This window comes from Dipodomys merriami, unplaced genomic scaffold (assembly GCF_024711535.1).
Source record: "Dipodomys merriami isolate MVZ:Mamm:240054 unplaced genomic scaffold, mDipMer1.0.p SCAF_268, whole genome shotgun sequence".
NCBI classification, from domain to species: Eukaryota; Metazoa; Chordata; class Mammalia; order Rodentia; family Heteromyidae; genus Dipodomys; species Dipodomys merriami.
This window is the reverse complement of record NW_027204137.1, coordinates 1,446,534-1,471,156: the sequence shown is the minus strand read 5'-3', so window position 1 is coordinate 1,471,156 and position 24,623 is coordinate 1,446,534. Positions and strand designations below refer to the sequence as shown.

The window sequence follows — 24,623 nt, the reverse complement described above, 5'->3', positions numbered from 1 at the left end:
CCTTCCATGCTCCTTGTCCATGGAGTAGCAACCAGGGACACTCACATCTTGTACTCCTGGCTGCTTTTTTGAGTTTGTTTGTTAATTTATTCAGAGAGCCCCTCCCTCAGTCAGCAGAGTTTTATTCTGGGTTTTGTAAAAACGTTCAGCATCTGAGCATTCCCAGGGTTTTTTTTATTGTTTCTTGTAAATACGTTGTGCAATTTGTGTTTTAGGTGTTGAGGTGCGGGAGGAGGAGCCAGATTATGAACATAGTTTCCTACAAGCCTTTCATCTAAAAATGAAAATAGATTCACTCTAAAAATGCCTTTCAGGAAATAAATTTGAGATGGAAAAAAGGTTGTTTTCGCATGAGATGAAACTATGCTATTTTTATATGCATGTTTTATGCGTTCAAATTACACTTAAGTAATTCACTATCTAGGAACAATCGTCCAGACCTAAGAATTAAGTGTTTTGTGAGCTACAGGCAGGGTTATCACAAAGACCTCTTTGCTATTCGGTGTCTTTTATTGTTCCATCTGACTTTTTGGATTGCTTCTTCTATTTCATTGAAGAGTGAGATTGGGATATTGATAAGTATCACATTGAATTTGGATATAGCCTTTGGCAGTATTGCCATTTTCATGATGTTAATCCTCCCAATCCATGAACGTGGGAGGTTGCCCACTTCCTGAGTTATGCTTTCATTTTCTTTTTCAGGTTTTTAAATTTCCATCATAGAGGTCCTTCACCTCTTAAGTTAATTCCTAGGTATTTTATTTTTTGTGTGGATATTAAAACGGGGTTGCTTTCCCAATTTCAGCCACAGTCATATCGTTATTGGAATACAGGAAAGCCATTTATTTCTGAGGGTGAATTTTATACTCGGCTAGTTTGCCAAAGTTTCTGATCAGCTCAAGTAACTTGGGAGTGGAGTACATGGTGTTCTTTGAATACAAGACCAGCTCATCTGCAAAGATGGATAGTTTTACTTCATCTTTCTCTATTTGGATCCCATCTTGTCTTGTTGCCCCATCTAGCATTCTAATACTAAGTTGAAGAGTAGTGGAGAGAGCAGACATCCTTATCTCATTCCTGAATTTATAAGAAATGTCCTTAACTTTTCACCATTAAGTATAATGATGGCTTTAGGTTTGTCAGTCCTTAGCAGAAAGAACAGCACTGGAGCAATATCAGTTCCAAATTTCAAACTCTACGAAAAAGCCATAGTAATAAGAACAGCTTGGTCTGGCACAAGAACAGACCTGAGGACCAATGGAATAGGACTGAAGAGTCAGAAATGAGTCCCCTGACCTATAGCCACCGAATGTTTGACAAGGGAGCAAAAAAATAGAATGGAAGAAAGACAGCATTTTGAGTAAATGATGTTGGCACAATTGGTTAAACACCTGTAGAAAACTAAAGCTAGATCCGTATATATCACCCTGCATGAGAATCAACTCCAAATGGATCAAAGACCTCAAAATAAAAGAAGACACCATGAAAACATTGCATGAAGGAATAGGATAAACTCGAGAGCTTTTTAGTACAGGCAGAAAATTTCTTTATCGAGAGCCAGAAACAAAGAGTAAAGAAAGATAAGTTAAGAAATTAATTTTTTAATTAATCTCTTTATGAAACTAGTAATTTGCTATTACAAGATGCGATGGAATTATAAATTCCAAGTGCTAATGGAGTCTGTATACAATAAACATATTATAATAGTCAAAAAACAGAAATCAAAGAAAATTTGGACAAATGGGATTACATGAAACATCAGAGCTTCTGCAAAGCAAAGGTCATAGTTAGCAAGATCAATAGAAAGCCCACATTCTGGTAGAAGATTTCATGAGACATAAAATGGACAAGGTCTCACATCTAAAATATACTTAGGACTCAAAAACTTAAATTCTCCAACAGCAAATCCTCAAAGAAACAACCGCTCGATAACTAAGTGGGCTAAAGACTTAGAGAATTCTCTGGAGAGGAAATAAAAATGACCATTAGGCACATGAAGAAATGCTCAACTATTCTAGCTACAAAAGAATGCAAATCAAGACAACATTGAGATTGCACCTTACTCTAGTTAGAATGGCTATAATCAAGAAATATAATAGCAACAGATGTTGGAGGGGATGTGTCTAAAAGACTCTTATTGCATTGTTGGTGGGAGTGTAAACTTGTTTAAACACTTTGTAAACCAGTATGGAAGTTCTTGAAAAGACTCCAGGTAAAGCTCCCCAATGACTCAGCAATCCCACTTTTGGGCATTTAGGCATTTACCCAAATGATCACAAACAAGATCATACCAAAGTTGCAAGCGCCACCATGTTTATTGCAGCATTATTCACCAAAACTATGATATGGACCCAACCTTGATGCTCCTCAGTACATGAGTTGATCCAAAAAATGTGATACACACACACACACACACACACACACACACACACACACACACACACACACACACACACACACAATTGAATTCTATGCCTCCATTAGAAAGAATGAAATTGCCCCATTTTTTAGGAAATGGAAAGACTTGGTAAGTATTATATTAAGTGAAGTAAGGCTAGGCCCAAAAAACATAGGTCCCATGTTTTCCCTTGTTTGCAAGGACTAGTACATGTCTAGAACAAGCACAAAAGATCAAAGGCTATGTACATATGACCATATAAGATGATGTTAAGCGAAATATACCCCAAGTCAGAGACACAAGTGGTTTTATTTTTCTTGCCTTTTGTTTTTAATATACTTATAATGCACTATGGGATTCTTTTGTAGGTTCATACCCCCATGGTATAATTCCTGTTTTCACTGTATTTGATTTAGTGTTCTGCATCTTTTATATACATTTTTGTAATTTGGGGAGTGGAAAGGATATAGCAGAATGCTGAAATGGGGATGCATTGTGACGATGAGTTATACAGGACACTGTGTCGAAAATAAATTTATAATGTCGGGCAGGAGTCAAGGAGGAAGGAGTTGGAGAGGTGGGGAGGGAAGTAGTAGGGGAAAAACAAAGGAGGAGGTAACAATGCTCAATAGGAAATGTAATCATTACCTTACTCATGTAACTGTAAACCCTCTGTATAGCATTTTTACAATAAAAAATATAAAAAAAACTTTCCCTGGTGTAGATTTCCAGTGCTGCCCTGGGCATTGCATTTTTTGCCTTTTCTGGCTGTGGTTAGGTCTACCTGTCCAGTGGATCAGTAGTCTTCACAGCTTCTTGGTCCTGAAGTGGTACTTGGATTATACAGTGGTGGTTGGAACCAGGCCAAGGACAGGATAAAAACACTTCCAGGGCATGGCTTCTTCATTCCCCATGCAACTAGGATTGCAAGCAGAATTTCTCTGAATTTATTCTAGAAAACAATCACTGCACCAAAAGGCAAGGTCACCAAACACCTCCCCTCCTCCTCACATTCCCTCCTTTCTCCCTCCTTGGGAAAGTACAAAAGAATTTTGCAGGTTTTGGTAAACACACAATTGTCCACTACCTCCCCTGGTAAACTAGGCTTAAAGTCACTAAGTCATGTAAACGGATAATGCTGCCCTCATTATTCTGGATAACAACTTCAGGTTGTTTGATGCTTTAATTTGTAGTTGGTGGTGGTGGTGGTAGGAGGGCCTGAACTCTGGGTCTGGGCACTGTCCTTGATGAGCTTTTCATCTCAAGGCTAGTGCTCTACCGCTTGAGCCACAAAGCCATTTCCACTTTTTCTTCTTATGTGGTGCTGAGGAATTGAACCCAGGATTTCATGAATGCAAGACAAGCACTCTACCACTGAGTCTCCTACCCAGCCCTAATGCTTTAATTCTTCAAATTGTATTTTTGTCGGTCCTGGGGTTTAATTTCAGGACCTGGGTGTTAACATATCACTGAGTTCTTCAGTTCAAGGGGAGCCTTCTACCACTTGAACCACAGTGCCACTTCTTGTCCTCATAATGTTGAGGAGAATATTTGAAGGTGAATACGTGATTACAGAGGTGTGTGCTTTCTTGAGTTATATGTTCATAGCATAGTTTATATACTGTTGAAAATGAGACAGTTAAGATAGGGTTGTTGACATTCCTTGTATCCTTAACAGTATAATATTAAAACCAGTTTTATAATATAATATTTATAGTAATTATAGAATATCCCTAATTATGCATATATTATAAATATATCATTTATATTTTATGTAATATAGTAGTTTATGTATATTATGCATACATAATTTAATTTCTCTGCTCATCTGTCCAGGAATTAAATTAGAAATGTCTTTGAAAATTGATAGTAAAGTATGGTCCTTACAAGTTCGATTGCAACATAGCGTTTTACCCAATAAATAGTTATTTATTCAGAATTGGTTTAGAAATGGAATATCATAACATAATTGAACATTCAGAAATAATTATGTAGGAACATGCCAAGGATGGAATTCAAAAAATATAACATGAGGACCTGTTGCAACAATGAGAAGTACAAGTTGTCATGTCAAAAACGAACTTTACAACTTGTGGGGGGGAGGATTGGGTGTGGGGGGAGGGAGGATGAGAAGGGATGGGAAGGGTAAACAAAGGAGGAGGCTACAATGCTTGATAACAAATCTACTCACTATCTTGCCCATGCAATTGTAACCCCTCTGTACAGTATTTTAACAATAAAAAATATATATAACATGATTCATATCTGTAATCCCAGCTACTTAGGGGCTGAGATCTGAAGATAGCTATATGAAGCCAGTCTAAGTGAAATGGCTCAGGAACAAGACCCAGACCATAGTTCAAGTATCAGTACTGGCACAAAAATAAATTATGTGACTAAAACATACAAATATATTTAGTTAAATAAAGTTGTCATTCCTTGTATCCTTCACAGTATAATACTAAAACCAGTTTTATACATATATTATTTATAATGTTTATAGAATATTATTTATAGAATATCAATAATGATACATGTATTATAAATATATCATTTGTATGTTATGTAATAGAATACATTACATATATTATGCACACCTAATTTATACTGATAAAACTAATATCCATTAAATTGATATAAGTTTTAGAATAGGGAATAGATATTCTTTAGTACAACAAGAAAGTAACTAGTCAAAAATTATTTCTTTTGTATTATATATCCATAAAAACTATTCCCTGTGTATTCAAGGTACTTAATGATAAAAGCCTGTGTTCATCAGAAAAAGGGGATTTGTTCTCCTTAAGGAATTACTCCAGGAATAATAAACAGTGAACGGTGAGTGATGTTTATTCAGGTATTTTTGTAGAAATTAAACCGATCTTTATTTGGTATTAAGATCACTTACACTCTCATTATCCACACCCTTTTTATTTAAAAATGCTTATGTTCTGTAGCATTGTTATTGCCCTTATAACCATAATTAGGAAGATAATGTGAGTTCATCCACTCCATAACTCTTTAAAGGTAATGAATGTTACAGAAAATAGCCTCAGATATGCCTGGTGGAAACCTGGATTTGAATTATAGGTCGACAACTGATCAGTCTTAGGTACTTGGGAAATTTGTTTGGCCTTCTTGCCTACTTCTGTTTTTAATAAAATACTTAATTCATTTCCTAACTTGAACAACAGACATGAGCACTAAAATTACCCTAATGCAAGTGCAGTGCTTGGAATGGTGTCTGCACATTGTGAAGTAGGTCTCAAAGAAGTCAGTTTCCACCAACATGGTCACAGCATCCTTCCTGAAGGCCTTAAGAAATATATACCCAATTGATATTAATATCTGTGAAAATTTGTCTTTTCTACCAAAAAAGTTCTTTTCTTCATATGAACAATGAAAGTAATGTTGGGGCTGTCCTGTGGCTTTTACTCTGAAGGAATTTTGCCTAAATTTCATTCTTACTCTATTAGTGGTAGCAGTAGCATTCTTTAGTGCTACCCTTCATGTTTCTAGTTCTGTTTTCCATTTGGAATACTATTGTAACTTAGTTTATAAACTTTGTTATGAGAGTAAAAAATACAACTGCTGAAGTTTTCAACAATGACAATGCATTACATTTTATGTGCTTACTACTTTCCTAAAATTATTCTTTTTGGATTATATATCCCTAACAAACTATTTTTTATGATTTCTTATATGATTTATATACATTTTATGTGTTTCTTATATGATTTTTAGAGATCCATAAATAAAAAAGCAAAGAACAGTAAAAGTGTAGGAAAGAAGTCATAAACAATACTATTATGGTGGTCTCAATGGGTAAGTGTAAAGAAAATGTAAGGAAACAGTTGGAAGATTCATTTTCTCTTTTCGCTGTTCTCTCCCTCTTCTTTGTAGAAAGGTTCTCACTATGAAGCGCCAAGTGGTCTGGACCTTTCAAGCCTTATCTCAGTGAGAGAAGTGATGGGATTAGGGACATGTGCTCCCATGGATGGCTTTTAGGAAGTTCACAATATAGCAATACGAATACACATAAAAAACTTGCGTGAGTCATGTATATTCCCCTCCTCAATTGCCAAAATTAAATTTATATGTCAAAACATCAAATTACTTACATTATAATATATGCAGTTCAACTGGCACCACTAGCACCTCCATAAATCAAATGCAAACTAAAAGCTCTATTTCAAACTCCAACATCTAAAGCAGTGTTGGAAATACAAGAAGATACACAATAAATCTAAAGGAGTGAGATCTTTAACACTGGCAATGAGCAGTGATAGCTGAATATTTAGCCACACATGAAAAGTCCAGGTGTTCACTAACTATGTGATTAGAGTTGCAGAGTTGACCTTGGTATCAATATTGGAGATAAAATTCAAAGGCAGCTAAGGTTGCTGCAGTATTGTAGCTCAGTACAGTGTGACCCTGCCTGATAATGGTAAAGCCCAGAATAGATGCTAAGTCAGTAAAATGTACAGGAAGGATTCTCCACTGAGAATAATTGCAGAGGGTGATCATCACTCTTGCGTTGAAAATGTATAGCCCATCATCCTACTTTAAGCTTTAGCATATTTCTGATCTGAATACCATTTTAACACACCAATGTGCCATGAATGCTGATCAGTGTAGGCGTATATTACTCTAATATATGTAAAATCCTTACAGGTATGTAACTGCCTGACCCTGACACTTCATTTTGTGTTCTTGAGTTTCTTGGAGAAATGCTCATAATTAGGCAATTCACACTCATCTAATTCTGAATCAGGAAACTGAGATAAGATGTTAGGGTAATCACTCCAGTCACATGGTCTGTGATCTATGAAATGAATGACATTATTTCACAATGTATAAGTGTTTCTGAAAATGTATGCAATACCAAATACCTAGGGACAATTATCTATCTCATATTATCAGAAGTAAAGATACTCCTGAATTGTACTTTCTTGCTAGAGGATCATAGGGTGACTGCTGATGTTTGGTATCTTTCCATGTGCTCCTATACATTTGTCAATGTTCTTTGAGGAAGTGTTTGTCATAGTTTGTTTTGAGGTGTTCAGAATATCAGTACTGTCACTAACTGCAACTATGGGACAACCAAGATGATGGGATACCTGAACAAAGAACTAAGAAATCACAGGAAGTGATAGGAAAGAAGACACTAGAGGACCCAAAGCGTCATTGCCAACTTCTGGATCCTTAAATCCTGCTTGACATACTTTATATTCATTCTACTACCGGGGGTGGTGGTCAGTGGCTGCAGGTATGTCCGCAAAGACATCAATATAGCTTGTGGTTACAACTATTAACATGAAGTATTGTTTGTAGACATAGTGACAATTGAATCCCTCATTGTTAGGGAGCAGAAGGGAACAATAGTCATTCTAACCATAACACAGACATCCATTGTGTCTCCGAAGTCTTAATCTTTTAGTGTCCAACAGCTCGAACTTAAATACTCTTGAGGTAATAAATCATACCCCTGTCTTCCCTTGACTGCTTGGCCTTTACAGAGCACAGCTCTCAGCCTTTCGATTGCTGTTTGAGATGGCTTCCCAATCTATCCTTTTCCAAGTCTAATAGCTTGACTTTAGAATCACTCACAAGGTCTGTGACAGATGTATTATTTTGAAAACGATATTTTGTCTAGGATAGGCTCAATATTAAAATTTTATTTTATTTCAAAAATACTATACAGGGTAGTTACAGTTACATGAGCAAGTTGCATTCCTTATTGAATATTGTTACCCACTCCATTGTTGTTCTCCTATCACTTCCCACCACCTATACCTCCCACCCACTCCAAAGTTGTAAAGTGCATTTCCATTATATAGTATCTTGTGAATATCATTGTTGTAATGAGTTACTCTTTTTACTTCTTTCATCATTATATTTTTTCCCTTCCCTTCTCCAAATCAGATAAATGTATATACAAGATGGAAGGAACCAGAATCAAGACAGAGATTGCCAGGGATAAACCAATGGTAAAAGACAAATGAAATAAAATAAGATCTAGATACTCTACCGACATCAAGGTTGACATCTGAAAAAAGACAGTTTTTACCATGTTTTGGAGTTCATTTTAATTAGCTTCATTTTGTAAGGTCAAATATACTTAGCTCTGGAGCCAGTAATCCAACTCCTGGGCATTTGTCGAAATGATCTCAAGCTAAAACCCATTAAATCTACAACCATGTTTTTGGGAGCATTATTGGAACCAATCAAGATGCCCCTCAAGAGATGAATGGATCAGGAAAATGTGGTATATAGAAACAATGTAATTTTATGCATCTATCAGAAATAATGACACAGACCCTTTCATAATAAAATGGAAAGACTTAGAAGCCAATCATATTATGTGAAGGAAGCCAGACTCAAAGAAACATAGGTTCCATGGTTTCCCTCATTTTTATTAATATATGGTTAGGATAGTCCTTAAACTCTTAATATTCCCTGTTTTCTCTCCCTCTTCCTCTCTCATTCCATTTGTGTGTGTGCGCACACACACACACGCACACACATGTACACTAATGAAACTTGACTCAGAGCCTCAAACACTTGCTTGTTTTTTTTCACTCATGATTGACTGAGTCTGTAGTATTGAACCAAGGTTTAACTCTGTCGTTGATTGAATAATTGAACAGAAATGTCTCATGGATTGCTACCCCAGACATCTGTGAACCATGATATTCCAATCTCAGGCTCGTGACTATCTAGGAATAGGAAGGAAGCACTGGCATCCAGCTCTATTGCCAATTTTCTTTTCTTTGTTTTGCTTTTGTTTTTTGTTGGTTTTGTACATCCAAAATGTGTAAGGAAAATAAATCTTTTATAATAAGGACTACTCCCATAAAATGTGTGTGGTTTAACGGTTACCTTAATAATGTTATGCTTTTGCATCCACACTATATGATTTGATTTTTTGAACTCTATTTTTGTGAACAGTCAAGTTACTTATATACAATTTGAATCTTCTGGTCTTGGTTTTATAGTCTGTTAGGTGTTTCCAAACAGAATTTATCAAGGTTTAACTCTGTACTACTGAAGCAAGACTTTTATGATTATTCAATGTCTTGTAAATCGTAAGTTCTTCACTGCTTGTGGCACCATATGAGCACAGGTAGTTTCCTATAACACCTCCACATAGTTTAGACCTCAATGCCACGCACTCTTCTGCCAAATATGCAAGGGCATCCTTTGTAATTTTCCATTCCTTTTCACTGTTCTTCTCTCTACTCTCCAGTGTTAAATCCTGTGATGATCATGTTGATTTTCTCCCCTGTTATATTAATTATTTCATCTTGGGAACTACAGGTATGCACTAATGTACTTCTGTCCATTCCCCTTGTGCTTTGGCTTGTACCCCTCTCATCTTGAGAAGCCAGAAATTGGGGATATGTTCTTCACTCTTCATCTCAGACATTTATCTATACTTTCTAGCAATACATTCATCGAATTTTTTGTAAAGTATAAGGCCTTGAAAAGGATTATTGCGTTTTCATGGCTTTATTATTTGGCATTAGGGAAGAACATAGGTCAGTAATTGTAACTTAAATAAAAGAAGATTGCAATCATGCCTCAATAGGTATTGCTCATTGGATAATGTTTACTTCAAGGTCTGCCTGCCTGCTTCCTTTTCGTTGTTTTGTTTATTTTTCAATGCAGCCTTTTCTTCTGGAAATTATTTTTGGGCCTACAGAAAATCAATTCCTACTGTAATTAGTCATTAATTTTATTCCAACATCATTTCACAGATCCTTCTGAGTCTCTTCAGGGTCTCTATAGAAGTGTTTTCCTTCTTAGATATGTTTTAATAGCGATGCATCCAAAGATAAATACACATCGTTTAAGTCACCATTTTGATGACTGGAAAAAAAACCATGCTACAATCTCACTATATGGCAATTTTATTGTTTCAAATTCTTTTAGATTAAAGTTGATGCTGCAGAATGAACAATCTGTGTACAGTTTATATTTTCCTAATTAATTTTTGTATACCTTCCAATATTATAAAAAGTTAAAACATTATTACTACTTACATAGTTTTAGTATTTCTAAAATGGTCAGAGTAAAAGTTTCATTCATTCACAATTTTAAGACAATAGAGTGTCCATTATTACTGTGAGACATTTAAAAAAATTTTTTTTTACTTCAACAACTTTTTTTTTGTTATTTTATTTTATTTTATTTGAGAACATACTGTACAGAGGGGTTACAATTACATGGGCAGGATAATGCATACATTTCTTACCAAGCATTGCAGCCTCCTCCTTTGTTTGCCCTTCACCTCCCTTCCCAGCCTCCTCCCTCCCCCCCAACCAATCATACCCCCCTCCCCCCCACACAACGACATTGTAAAGCTGGTTTTGACATGACATTTTGTACTTCTCAATGTTGCAACAGGTCCACCTGAATCCTTAAACGACTTGTTTGTCCCCATCTCCTCCACATGTTATACTGACATCAAATATAGTGAAAGCGGGGGTTACACTGTGGGGGAGGGACATACAAAGCAGCAAAGAAATAATCTTATAAATGCGTTAGAAACACATGCATGAAAGAAACAAAAACATTAAAATACATATTTAAGGGTTTGTTTTCCTAACATCACATTATCTGACCTTTTCGGCTTGACTGACACCTATACTAGATATTGCAAATAAGGGAAACCATGGGAGCTATGTTTCTTTGGGCCTGGCTTACTTCACTTAATATAAATTTTTCCAAGCCTTTCCATTTCCTAACAAATGGGGAATCTCTCCTTGCTCCAACAAGAACCCAGCCTACATCGGGCTTCTCCCTTGAATCCTCACTTCATCCACCAGATTCCCAGCCCCTAACTACACTATTTCCTCATCAACCCATTGATCCCATATCATAGTACCTCCAAGCTCCTCCCTTCTCTTTCATACCCCACCCCACAACCAGACTTCTCCCTCCAGTCCCTTCTGGTTTCATCAGAAACTCTGCCCCTCTCTGTCTGCTTCTAAGTGGCCTAACTTGTCAAACACAGCCCCAACCCTACCTCTTTCCACAATGCCAATCATGCTACACAAAAACCCTCCACCTCCGTATAACTGCCCTTGAAGCCCAGCCTTGGTTGGCCAGAAGCTTCTCACATAGCCCATCTCCTGCTTGGAAAGCCAGCTCTGCTTCACAACAAGTCTCTCCACCTCCCATTCCTACTCTCTCAATGCCTTGGATTGCTCCCCAGATAAATCCAACCCTATTGGATGCTCCCTCAGATCCACACCCTACTCCAACAGATACCCTGCCCATAATTATCCTACACCTTTGTAGACTTTCCACTCCTTCTCAAAGCCCCTCCTCCAATTAGCCCCATGGCTGTAAGCCCTGACCTGCTCTACAAAACCCCCATTAAATATCTCCCACCACACTATCCCATCTCTCGACACCCACATTGCTTAACTGGAAACCACTGCACCAGTTGGCCCCCTTCTGGAAGCCTCACCATGCTCAACTGTAAATCCCTGTCTCTCCGTAGTCTCTTTTTGAAAGTTGCCTTGCACTACTGGAAACCCTGTCCAAAGTCCTTGTCCTGCCTTGTAACACTGAAATCCCCACCCAACCTTACTCCTCTTTTCGAAGTGGTGTCTGGCTACACCAGAAAACCGTCTTAACTAATCTAGTCCATTGGATCCTATCCCTGCTTTAACAAAGCCCTGGTCCTGAAAAGCTTCTCTATACATTGTGAATACATTCTGCTCCGCCAGAAACCCCACCTCCTCCCTAACACACTTCCCAAAGACCTGCCATTCTCCACCAGAAACCATGCCTCTTACTAGCCCACTTCTTCCTAGCACTGCCCTGTCCTCTTAAAGCCAGACACTGAAAAGCCTCTCCCTCATAGATCCATATTCCTGCACCAGAAACCCCACCTTCTGTCAGCCTCTTGCCTCCATTCCATTCCTTGCCTTATGGGAAACCCCACCCTACATATCCTACTAGAGCTCACAGTGCTCCACCAGAACCCCTCCTCTAAGTAACCTCCCCCTTTGTAGCCTTGTTCTTCCTTCTCAAAGCTCTTCCCCAAACAGCCTCTTCCCCAGTGACCCAGTCTTCTTACACTGAAAACCCATCTACCTGCCAGCCTCCATCCTAAAGTCCCACCTATTCCACAAGTCTAGTCCTTCCTGTCCCTCCCTACTCTCTCAAAGTCCTACACAGACTGGCCTTCATCCTCAAAACCCCGTCCTGCTCCACCGCAGGGACTGTACCAATACCAACTCTTCCTTTGAACCAGACAGAAACCACACACCACCTCATAAATTTTATTAGATGCCTTAGACTAGTTGTAGGTTCTGTTACCAAGCAGATACACATTGTGTGAAAATGTATCAAGATGATTCCTCTAATTGGAAAACATCCGTTGAAGTATTAGTAAGGTTTCATGAGTGATCATTTTATTTCTGGAAAAATCATGCACATTTGTGCCCATTAACTTAAAAAATATTAGTTATTTTAAATCCTCTGGCTTTGTTGAGGAAACAGTGTGTATAAAGATGACTTTCAACTCATCTCTCTAATGAATAATTTTGAAGTTGCTTCCCTTACTATATACTGGAGTTTTTAGTAACAGAAATTGTCTACCAGAATCAATGATTTTCCTCCTTCCACTAAAGTGCCCTTTGGAAAAGACTTAAGTGAGATTACTCAGGTAAAATGACAGAAATAAAGACGCATTTTGAGATCATAACACATTTATTATGAAGAACCCACCCACTAGACTTACATTCCTATTGGTCCAACAGTGTAAGCCAGACCAGTATTTTACCAAAGCTTTGTATGGGGCATGCTATGGCTTATTCAGGCTTGATTCAAAATGTCTCTGTCCAGGATTAAATGATGATATTTATAGCTAAAATTACTTAAAGTCATTATTAACATCTAATGCATGTTGAGGTTTTTGTTTATACTTCTTTTTCCCTTTCTTTCTTCCTCCTTCTTTCTTTTATTTATTCCTTTCTTTCTTTCTTCATTTTTCTTTCCTCTTTTAGGAAATGAGTATGAATTTTGATATTTTGTTTGCTGAACAAGTATTCTACCATTAGAACATTCTTTTTTGATTTAGTTACTTTGCTCATAGGTTATCAATTTTGCTAGGGCCAAACAGAGGCTAAGTTCCTCATTTCTGTCTGTCAAGTAGCTGGGATTACAAATCCATTCCAACATGCCAGGATTTGGGATGATATGTGACTCTTATTACTTTCCTTGCACACTGGTTCTGAACTGTGATGCTCTCAAGTTATAGCTCTTCAATTAGTGATGTGAGTTCCAGTAGCCTGCCCTCAGTATAGATTGTCTAAATGAATGATTAAAGGCAATTTCACTTTAATCTCTTTTTCTTTGCCAGTCCAGAGACTGTTATAGTTTTATTTCTAGAAAATTTTTGTGTATATGTTATATGTGCACATTAATTGTAAAAATGTTACTTTTTCCTTCTTTTTTCCTTTTTTTTATTTTTCTTGGTCATAGGGCTTGAAGTCTGGGTCTGGGCATTGTCCCTGGGCTCAGTGCCACTTCCAGTTTTCTGGTGGTTAATTGGAAGTAAGAATGTCACAGATTTCCTGCCAGGGATAGCTTTGAACTACCATCCTCAAACCGCAGCTCCTGAGTAGCTAGGATTACAAGAATGAGCCAATGGCACACAGCTAAAATGGTACTTATTTTAAGTTCTATGATATAGTTGAGGGAGTAGCATGAGTGTGTAGAAAGATAACTTTCAAGTCATCTCTTTTAATAATTTTTTCATTTTCATAATATTTATTTCAGTGATTAATAACCAAAGCTCCCAAAGTAACAGTATGATCCTTCATTTTCTCCTTCCCATAGATACTATTGGAAGAGAATGAATGAGATTTAAGTCTAAGACAATATGTACTTGAAATTATAAAAAATATATTTTGATGATTCATATAGAGCCACATAACACAACGTGCTTTTCATTTTCTAAAGAACGGAATGTCATACAAGTATGTTTATTGGCAGGCTTTTTTCATCTGAAAAACAAAGAAAAAACAATATCCTAAAAAAGCTGAAAGCGATCAGCAACTATGTAAATGTGATATAGCATTAGAGACTTGAAGACATGAATTGGTTCAGATAAAATAATTCTTTAAGAAAGGTATCTGTTCAATTAATTTATTCATTACAAATTTTTTATTTTTATTTACATGTTAATATATAAATACATACAAGTGTGTGTGTGTGTGTGTGTGTGTGTGTGTGTGTGTGTGTGTGTGTGTGTGTGTGTGTGTGTGTGTGTGTGTATCAGCAGTATCTGTCCAGTAAACTGTCTGGTTATGTATGGTTAGGTAATTTCATCATGTCAAGTTCATCAAAAGGATGGACTTCCATAAACCTTAACAACCCTGCAACACCACTGGACATGCAAACTTAAGTGTTCATCATTGTAAGCTAGACCTGTGTTTTACCAAAGATTTATATATAGTGTGCTATTTTTTCATTTAGGCTTAACAGAAAATATGTTTAGCCCTAGAAATAAATGATGGCATTTATTACTATGATAATTTAGTGTAAATCTTTACATTGAACACATGGTCAGTATTGTTGTTTTTTCTTTCCTTTTCTTATTTTATCTTTAGGAAGTTGATTTGAGTTTTGATGTTCTGTTTGCCAGACAGGTACTCCACCACTGGAGCCACTCCATCAATCCTTTCTCATTTAAGTTACTTTACTCCTATAGTAGCAATTTTTGCACCCATCCCAGAAAGCAGGGATTATGATTGCATTCCAATATCCCTACCTAGTATGTTGATATGAGTGTTTCTTTTCCTTCCTTGACTGATTCAGAACTGTGATCCTCTCAAATTCTACCACTTTATTTTATGGTGTGAGTTCTGCCTACTTCTAAAAGATATGACAGAAATAAATGATTACAGGTAATTTGAGTTAATCATTGATTAATATAGGTGATTTGATATAAAAATGTAGGGTGAGTTTGCAAGTATAATCACAGTAGTCAGATATTTTGCTAAGTAATTTTGTTTCACATTAAAAACACATCTCGACCAAAATTAAGGACTTACTTTTGCTGTCTGTCAACTTGTATGTCATTTGGGAAAATCAACTTCATGTCTTCCATGTGTGATAAAGACTTTGAGTGGTCTGATCGTGGTTAGAAATCAGAAATAAATAGATCACCATTTGATCATAGGCTAACCAAAAAATTAGGAAATCCCAATCTCAACAAATTAGTGGATCATTTTGAAGCATGCCATTAATTTCAGCACAACCAGAGACTAAGTCTCTGTCAAGTACCTGTGCCACTTAGGTAACTGGCTCACATGGAGCCAGTCAACTCTCCTGATGCAGAAACTGGGCTGAGATTGCTCAAGAGGAGGGAGGAGTCTGCCACACTTTCCTAGGTTGGACTTCACAGAATGCAGTAAGCTTGATTGCTTTACTTACTCCCCTAAATGCCTTAATATTCCATGCTGCTGAGTGTTCATGATTTGATTCCAGTGATCTGTGGTAGAGGTATAAAGGAACATTAAATTAAAGTTCACATTCACTAATTGAGCTGCTCTTCTCAGCCTGTGAGTTCAACTCAGCAAGTGTTCAATATTTGAGAGTTGAGAATACTGAAGTAGGAGAGAGAGAGAGGGTGAGTGAAAGAAAGGAGAGAGAGAGAGAGAGAGAGAGAGAGAGAGAGAGAGAGAGAGAGAGAGAGAGAGAGAGAGAGAGAGAGAGAAGGAAGGAGGGAAGGAAGGAAGGAAGGAAGAAAAAAGAAAAAAGAAAGAAAAAGAAAGAGAGAAAGAAAATGTTTGAGAATGAATTTTTTAGAGTCTGGAGTCACATGGCAGTACTACGTGTATTTAATATTAGGTCTGCCCCAGGCCATGCAGACCCTACGCAGATGCCTTTTCACTTCTTCGCTAAGTTTCCACCCTTTATGTGTTATCTAGGTATCTGGCACACCTGGAGGCAGCCACCTCCTCCTCCCACTAAGTCATGACCTGGTCAGCCTCTGATCACACTTTCCATCTGACTGGAGGTGAATCCCAGGCCCTGAAGTCACATCCAGATGCAGTATTGCTAGTCTTTCCCCCTACCTTGCCACACCTCATCCGATCCTTTGCCTAGATACATCCAGGCCCGAGGTTGGGTCGCCCTATTTTTTGTACATCCCTTTCCACCATGTATGGCATGGGCAGCAGTTCAGTAAATAAACAACTTTACCTGGCTTAATACCATGTTGTGTTCTCGGCATTGGTTACCTAATGAAATTCAACTAATTAGTATGCTTTACACTTCAGAATTTCTAGTTATGAATCCATGGATATTTTAGTGACACATGTGAGTTCAGTATCTAGAAAACACATGCATTAACTCATCATTTAAGATTATAATTCTGCCAGGAATCCTTAATAACAGCTTAATTCACCATAACATCTATTTTGTTTACTTTCCTCTGTTTTTTTTTTTTTTTTTGCTTAAAATAATAAGAGTTGTCGTGACAATATGAAAGGATCTCTGGTTTCATATTTTCTAATCACCCCGGGCTACAACCTGTGTGTTGCCAGCTCAGATGATGGTACTTTGAAATCCTAGAAAGTAGATGCACATCATAAGGGCTAATGGCTACAGGATTTCTCAGATTTTTTAAAAATGTAATTGTTACTAATTGTACAGTGAGGTTACGATTTCACAATTCATGTAATGTGTACATTTGTCTTGTAGACAAGGCCATCCTTTCCTGAGCTTTCTCCAGTTTCTGTTTTTTTGTGTGTGTTGAATGTTTTTGTTTTTGTGCCTGACCTTCTGCTTGAACTCAAGATTGGGTGCTGCCTCTGATTTTTTTTTGGGGGGGTCCGTTAATGGGGCCTGAACTCTGGGCCTGGGCACTGTCCCTCTCTCTTCAGCTCAAAGCTAGTGCTCTAACACTTGAGCCACAGCACCACTTATGTTTTTTTTTTCTTTTTGCTTATGACATGCTGAGGACTCGAACCCAGGGCATCATGCATGCATGGCAAGCACTCTACCACTGAGCCATCTTCCCAGCCCTCGCCTCTGACTTTTTGTAAGCAAGGCTACTCTGCCTCTGGAGCCCCAGCTCCATTTATGGTTGTTGGTTGTTAATTGGAGAGAAGAGTCTCACAGATTTTCTCACTCCAGTTGGATTTGAACAGTGATCATCAGCCTCCTGAGTAGCTAGGATTAGGCCTGAGTCCCCAGTGTCCAGCTAATATAGAGTTGGTTTCATGCTTTCCTGGTTGTGTTACAATTTTCCTCACCTCTTGGCACTAATACTACATATTGCCTGGCTCAAATCTGAATTGGTGGAAAATGCTTGTATTTGAGGAAGGCACGAATAGGAAACTATAGGCCATAGGGAAATATAAGCTAAACAAATCATTCGGAATATCACATAAAGACAAATAAGTTTACTGCAAGTTTACTGTGTCCTGTCTTTACTATTAATTCTGCATGGCCTGTGAATGATGTCATACATATCCAAATAGCCATTGGTAGAAATAAGATTTCTCATCCTGTCCTAAAAACAAAACAAAAACCAACCAAAAGTATTATGTATGAGCCCAGCAATTTCCTCTAATTAGAGACCAATCTTCCCTAGTTTATGAAAAAGTGTCCTTTATTCAAGTGTTGCTAATTTTTCTAAACGTAAATATAATGAAATCTGTAGTAGACTGTAGAATTGTATACCAGAGCTGTCATTTTAATTCACAAGAAATTCAGACATTTATATGTTTATTTTTTTGTCAGTTGTGGCGCTTGAATTCCGAGCCTGGGCACTGACTCTGAGACTCTGTGCCAAAGTTAGTTAACACTGGGTCAATTGAGCCATGGAGCCACTTCAAGCTTTTGAGTTGTTAATTGTAGATAAGTGTGTTATGGGAACTTTTCTTCCTGGGCTGGCTTTGAACGCTATCCTCAGGTCTCAGCCTCATGAGTAGCCGGGATTACATGCATGAGCCACTGGCACCTGGCTTCACATAGACTTTTTTTTATTGTGAAAATAACATACAGAGAAGATACAATTAAATGGACAAGTTATTGAATAAATTTCTTATTAAGCATTGTTGCCCTGTCCTTTGTTTCTCCATCCCATATCTTTTTATCTCCACCACACACCTCCCCACCCCACCCCCACTTCTCACCCCTCTTGGCCAAAGTTGTAAAGTTCGATTTTCAAAATATTGGCTTGTATATTTCATTGCTGCAATGGGTCCACCTGTATCCTTTTTTAAAAATGTGTTTTTTCCTTCCCCTCCACAAATTATACCAACATCAAATACAGTGAAAGCAGTGGATATACTGTGGGGAAAGGACATACAAAACAACAAAGAAATCATCTTATGAATATCTTTGAAATAATCGCAAGAAAGAAAAAATGTATTTGAATCTTTCTCTAGGGGTATATCTCATCCAACATCAACTTATCTGACCTTTTCTGCATGTCTCAAAAATATACTAGTTATTGCAAATAAGGGAAAACAAGGGACTTATGTTTCTTTCACTTATGTTTTTTGGGCCTGGATTACTTCACTTAATATAATTTTTTCCAAGTCTTTCCATTTCCTAACAAATGGTGCAATGTCATTCTTTATGATAGAGGCATAGAATTCCATTGTGTATATAGACCACATTTTCTTGATTCATTCATCTACTAAGGGGCATCTGGGTTGGTTCCACATCTTAGCTATGGTAAATAATGTTGTAATAAACATAGTTGTTCTGGTAGCTTTGGTATGGTCTTGTGATCATTTGGGTAAATTCCCAAAACTGGGATTGCTGGGTCATAGGGGAGCTCTATGTGGTGTCTTTTGATGAACCTCCATAATATTTTCCAAAGTGGTTGAACAAGTTTACAGACCCACCAACAATTCAGTAGGATTCCCTTCTGTCCATATCCCCTGTTGTTATCTGTTGTTATTAGAGTTCTTGATTATAGCCATTCTATCTGGGGTGAGGTGGTACCTCAATGTTGTTTTGATTTGCATTTCTTTCATGGCCAGGGAGGTTGAGCATTTCTTCATGTGTTTATTGGCCATCCTCCTTTCCTCTTCAGAGAAGTATGTCTTTAAGTCTTTAGCCCACTTATTTATTGGGCAGTTGTTTCCTTGAGGGTTTGTTGTTGGGGGATTTAATTTTTTGAGTTCCAGGCATATTTTAGATATGAGGCCCTTGTCCGTTGTGTGGTTAGTGAAGATCTTCTCCTAATATGTGGTTGATCTATTGATCTTGCTAGCTATGTCCTTTGCCATGCAGAAGCTCTGCAATTTCATGCAATCCTATTTGTCTAACCTTTCTTTGATTCGTTGTGTTTCTGGGTGTCTTAAGAAAGTTTCGGCGTGTGCCAAGGAGACCTAGGTAGTCTCTTATTCACGGACTCCACTCCTAAACTACTCACGGTGATTCAAACCTTTGGCAAAGCAGCAAGGTATAAAATTATCCCTCAAAAGTCAATGGCTTTTCTGTATTCCAACAATGAGAAAAGCGTGGCTGAAATTAGGATAGCAACTCCGTTCGTCATCGCACCACAAAAAATACCTGGGAACTAACTTAACCAAAGAAGTAAAGGACCTCTATGGTGAAAACTTTAAAAACCTGTTAATGGAAACCAAAACAATGTAAAAATGGAAAACCTCCCATTCTCCTGAATTGGAAGGATCAACATCATGAAAATGGCAATACTTCCCAACACTATAACTTCAATGTGGTACCAATCAATATTCCAACGTCATTCTTCAAGGAAATAGATGAAGTAATCCAAAAATTCATATGGATCATAAAAGACCTCAAATAGCAAAAATTATCCTTAACAGAAAGAACAGTGCTGGAGGAATATCAATACCAAATTTCAAACTCTACTACAAAGCCACAGTAATCCAAACAGCTTGGTAGCAAAAGAACAGACCTCAGGACCAATGGAATAGAACTGAAATCCCCGAAATGAACCTACAGACATATAGCCATTTAAACTTCGATAAGGTAGCTTTAAAAAGAATGGAAGAAAGACAGCCTCATCAGTAAATGGTGCTGGCAAAATTGGGTTACTACTTGTAGAAAAATAAAGCTAGATCCTTATATATTACCCTGCACCACAATCAACTCCAAATGGATCAAAGACCTTGGAGTCAAAGCAGACACTCAAATAGTCATTTTATAATGATGAACTGCTTAGTGTCTCTGGCTCACATATATAATCCAAGCTATAGTTAAGAATAAAGGTATGAGAAACAAACACCTAGTGTGCGTTGTTCATGATGCTTTGCATTGGCATTATTTAATATCGTTTGTTTCTTATACTACAATGCTCTTATTTTTATTTTTACCTAGGTGGGGGATATAGGTTCTAGCCAGTGTTTAGCCTTCTTTGGTTGAGAGGGAGCCATGTGGTCGTTCTTGCCTTGTATGGCATGTAATTGAAATCCTCCTGCTTTCACCTCCCCATGGACCAGGGTGATAGAAGTATTCCATCATGCACAGCCAGGGGTGGGGATCATTGCAGGTAAAATTTCACTGGTCTTGAAATGATGTCCCAAAAGGCTAGCTTTACAGGCATATGCCTTCAAAACCTTGTTGTATTCCGTTTCACTTTGAAGTAGTGTTTGTACATACTTAGAGATAAAATGGTAACACATTACATGTTTAATATATAGAATAGTCAATATAATTAGCAAGTTGATCTCCTAAAACATTGCAGCTAATATATTTTGGTAACTTCCTCACTCTGCTAGTCACTTTTTCAAATATACCATAAACATGAATACATTAATAATGTGCACTAGAAGATTAAATGTTGATAGATATAGACAAGTTAGACTATGTGTAGTAAATATATATTTATCTATTGCTGCTTTGAAGAACATTATCATATATTCACCATAAAAATACCACCATATATTCACCATGACAATAATTTTCCTGCAGTGTAGAATTTTCCATTTCATTATCTGCCATCTTTTAATCTTTTTACATTCTCATAAGTATGAATTTTTTCTTGTTTCTTATGTTTTGAAATTATTAAGATGGAATTTAAAAAATCGTAGAGTCTCCTAAAATTAGCACATTTTGTTTGGTTTTGTGTTGCTAAATCATTAAAACCAAGGTTTCCTGAAAGGTATGCTAGCAGACTATATCACTATATTGTATTGTAATTACATCTTATTATTGTATTTTGATATAGGATTTTGCTGTTGCTGTTTTATGATATAGTGTCTTGAAGCCGGACTGAAACTTGCAACTCCACTGCCTCCATTAACAATGCTTTATCACCAGGTACTGGAGGCTGATAATTATAACTCTAGCTAATCAGGAGGTTGATAACTGATATTTAGTTCAGACAGCCTGAGCAGGAAATATTATGAGTCTCTCCTCTCTAGTTCACTAAAAAAAAGCTTGCAGCTGAACTGTAGTATAATTGGTAGAGCAATAAGGTCAAGGGAAAGAAGCGTGGGATTGTCATATAGCCCCCGAGTTCAAGCCCTAAGACACAAATATGCACAGACACACATTCATACACACATACTCCCACACACTTGTACACGCACAAATTACCAGGCAAAGTTGTACCTTAAATACTTATCCAGAGATCAGACAACTGTCTACTTACTTGTGAAGGATTTTCCTTGATTATTTTGATGGAGGAGGATAGTTCATGGGACACAGACGACAAGACTTTAGTGAGGAATACTTTATAAACGACTAGCTTATAAAAAGAACAGGAGCAGGGTTTTTATCTTTAAATCTTACATTCCTTCAACTATACTATTTAAAAAAAATCATTGAATTATGAGAAAACAATGCACCTCTTCCCTTCTCCCCTTCCCCTCTGTCATAAAATATGACAAAAGATTCAAAAATACTCTTTTATCTTACAAGAATGTACACCTGTAAAAATGTCTGTCTATATGTGTAACAATACATGTGTTTTCCAATACTTGTTTGATTTTCCCACCGCTAAGAACTTGCCTTTTTTCCAGATGAAAGCACACTGGGGTTTCAAAGGCAAGTAAGATTAGGAAACAAAAACCTAATAATGTCTTAGGAAGTAGATGTCAAAAATTGATGCAAGAAGCACATGGCAGGCCGAGGGGGCCCTGAGAGGCAAAATGATTTGTGCAGGATGAGAGGAATAGTGACAAATAAGGCCTGGATCTGACCTAGGAAGGGCTATTTGAGGTTGAGACATGCCTGTATCTAGGCCTAGCTGAGGCTATTGGGATTTGACAATGTCCACATGTGTATAAATTGATGTGGGAGGGGAGATTTCAGCCTCCAGTTTGTCTTGGGGATGGTCTTATGTGAGCAAGCAGCTTAGATCATTGGGCTCTGAGAGATGACACTACCTCACTCACAATGGAATAGAATATAGATCTCTGAGAGCCACGCAACTGTAACCTACAGTTAGCTCAAGCCAGCTCACTTGGCCTGTGGCTCAGGAACAAGAAAGATGTTCCTGTACTGTTTTCAAAGTCAAGAGACTCAGGTCTCAAGCATGAGAGGTGTGAGTGCCTCACTCGATGCTGCAGACATTCGATCAGTGCCCAACCACGAATCCAATGTCTCAGGACTTTTTATAAGAAGAAACCAAGGAAATCACAAGGAAATTCAGGCCAGGTATAACTATGACAGTAAACCTATTTAATCTCATCCTAGCCCACACTAGAAACTTCTTCTTATGTGCTTTTATATGTGTAGACAGAAAATATTTGCTGTGCACTTTTCAATCCACTCTACTACAATTACTCAGTTTGAAGTGTACTCTCATTTCCATGTTTCATAGATCCATTCTTTTTTACCACCTCAGTGTGACAATGAGTCCATCCAAACCCTGAATGTGCCTTATTATGTATGGAGCCTGGACTCAGGCTTTCTGGAAATTCTGGTAATGGACCTTGTCCCTGCCTACCAGAAAGCTGATCCCTTCTATGTGGGAAACTTCCTCCACCACTTCACAGAGTGTAGGACAATGGAGCAGTTGCTGGATATTCTGAAAGTGAGTGTTCCTGGGCTGGGAAGGTGGCTTAGTGGTAGAGAGCTTGCCTTGTATGCATGAGGCCCTGGGTTCGAATCCTGACCACGACATAAGCAGAAAACAAGCCAGAAGTGGTGCTGTGGCTCAAGTGGTAGAGTGCTGGCATTGAGCTGAAGAGCTGAGGGACAGGGCCCAGGCCCAGAGTTCAAGCCCTGACAAACAAAAAAGTTAGTGTTCCTAAGCCAGGCACCAGTAACTCACACCTGTAATCCTAGATACTCAGGAGACAGAGATCTGAGGTTCACGGTTCAAAGCCAGCCCTGGCAGGAAAGTCCATGATACTCCTCTCCAATAAGACACTAGAAAACCAGAAGTGGTGCTGTGGCTCAAGTGGTAGAGTGCTCCCCTTGAGCTGAAAGGCTGAGGGATAGCACCCAAGCCCAGAGTTCAAGCCCCATGACAAACAAAAGAAGTTAGTGTTCCTCCTTCAAACCCAGGGCTGATGATACCCCCTGGCAGAATATTGGAATACTAGGTACATCTCTGAGACAGTTTCACTGGGGTCTAGTCAAAGGAGCTTGGCTTGAGACAAAGAAGTGCAGTCTTTGGCTAATTCCTTAGGACTGGGCTGCCAGAATATTTCATGTGCTTCATAAGCTAGTGGAGCCTTAGTAATTTGCTTGCTGAGAGACTAGGATTTAAGGAAGGAGCAAGTGGCACCCAACGTCAACGCTCACCTAGGAAATCACTATCTTTGAGGCCTTTGAAGGAATATAGACAGAAGAAAGGAGGCAACTTTTACTTTAATTGGGGGCTTGAGTGCTGTCCCATTTCTAACACACTACCAATTGAGCCCCAGGTCCAATTCTGGCCTTTGACTGGTTAATTGAAGATAAGTATATTTAGATTTTTACAAACTAGACTGGCTTCAAACTGTGATTCTCAGATCTCACCCTACGGATTAGTAGGATTAGAGGCATGAGCCATTGTGCATTTATTTGGACAGATGCACATAAGCATCTTCACAGAATTACCATGAAGTTGTATATACATATCTGCAATTTTGTGTGTCATGTTTACATTACCATGTGGGACTTAGCGAGTCCTATGTGTGTCCTGTTAGTTCAGAAAAGGAGAAGCACAGAGTTAACTTCCTTCTCTCCTCCCATTGGTACAGATACTTCTACCATAACTGAGAAGAAGATGAACAAGTGAAGAAGTAAGTGGACGCTGGAA

The 24,623-nt window shown here is 37.9% G+C and overlaps 1 long non-coding RNA gene across 1 annotated transcript in view; it reads left to right on the top strand.

Moving 5' to 3' along the window:
* The window catches only part of LOC138837246 (uncharacterized), an 82,881-nt gene that overhangs the window by 57,269 nt on the left and 989 nt on the right, over positions 1–24,623 (top strand). Inside the window, exon 2 of the long non-coding RNA XR_011375279.1 lies at positions 24,565–24,606. This is a non-coding gene — a long non-coding RNA (uncharacterized lncRNA). The remainder of the gene's footprint in view (positions 1–24,564; positions 24,607–24,623) is intronic.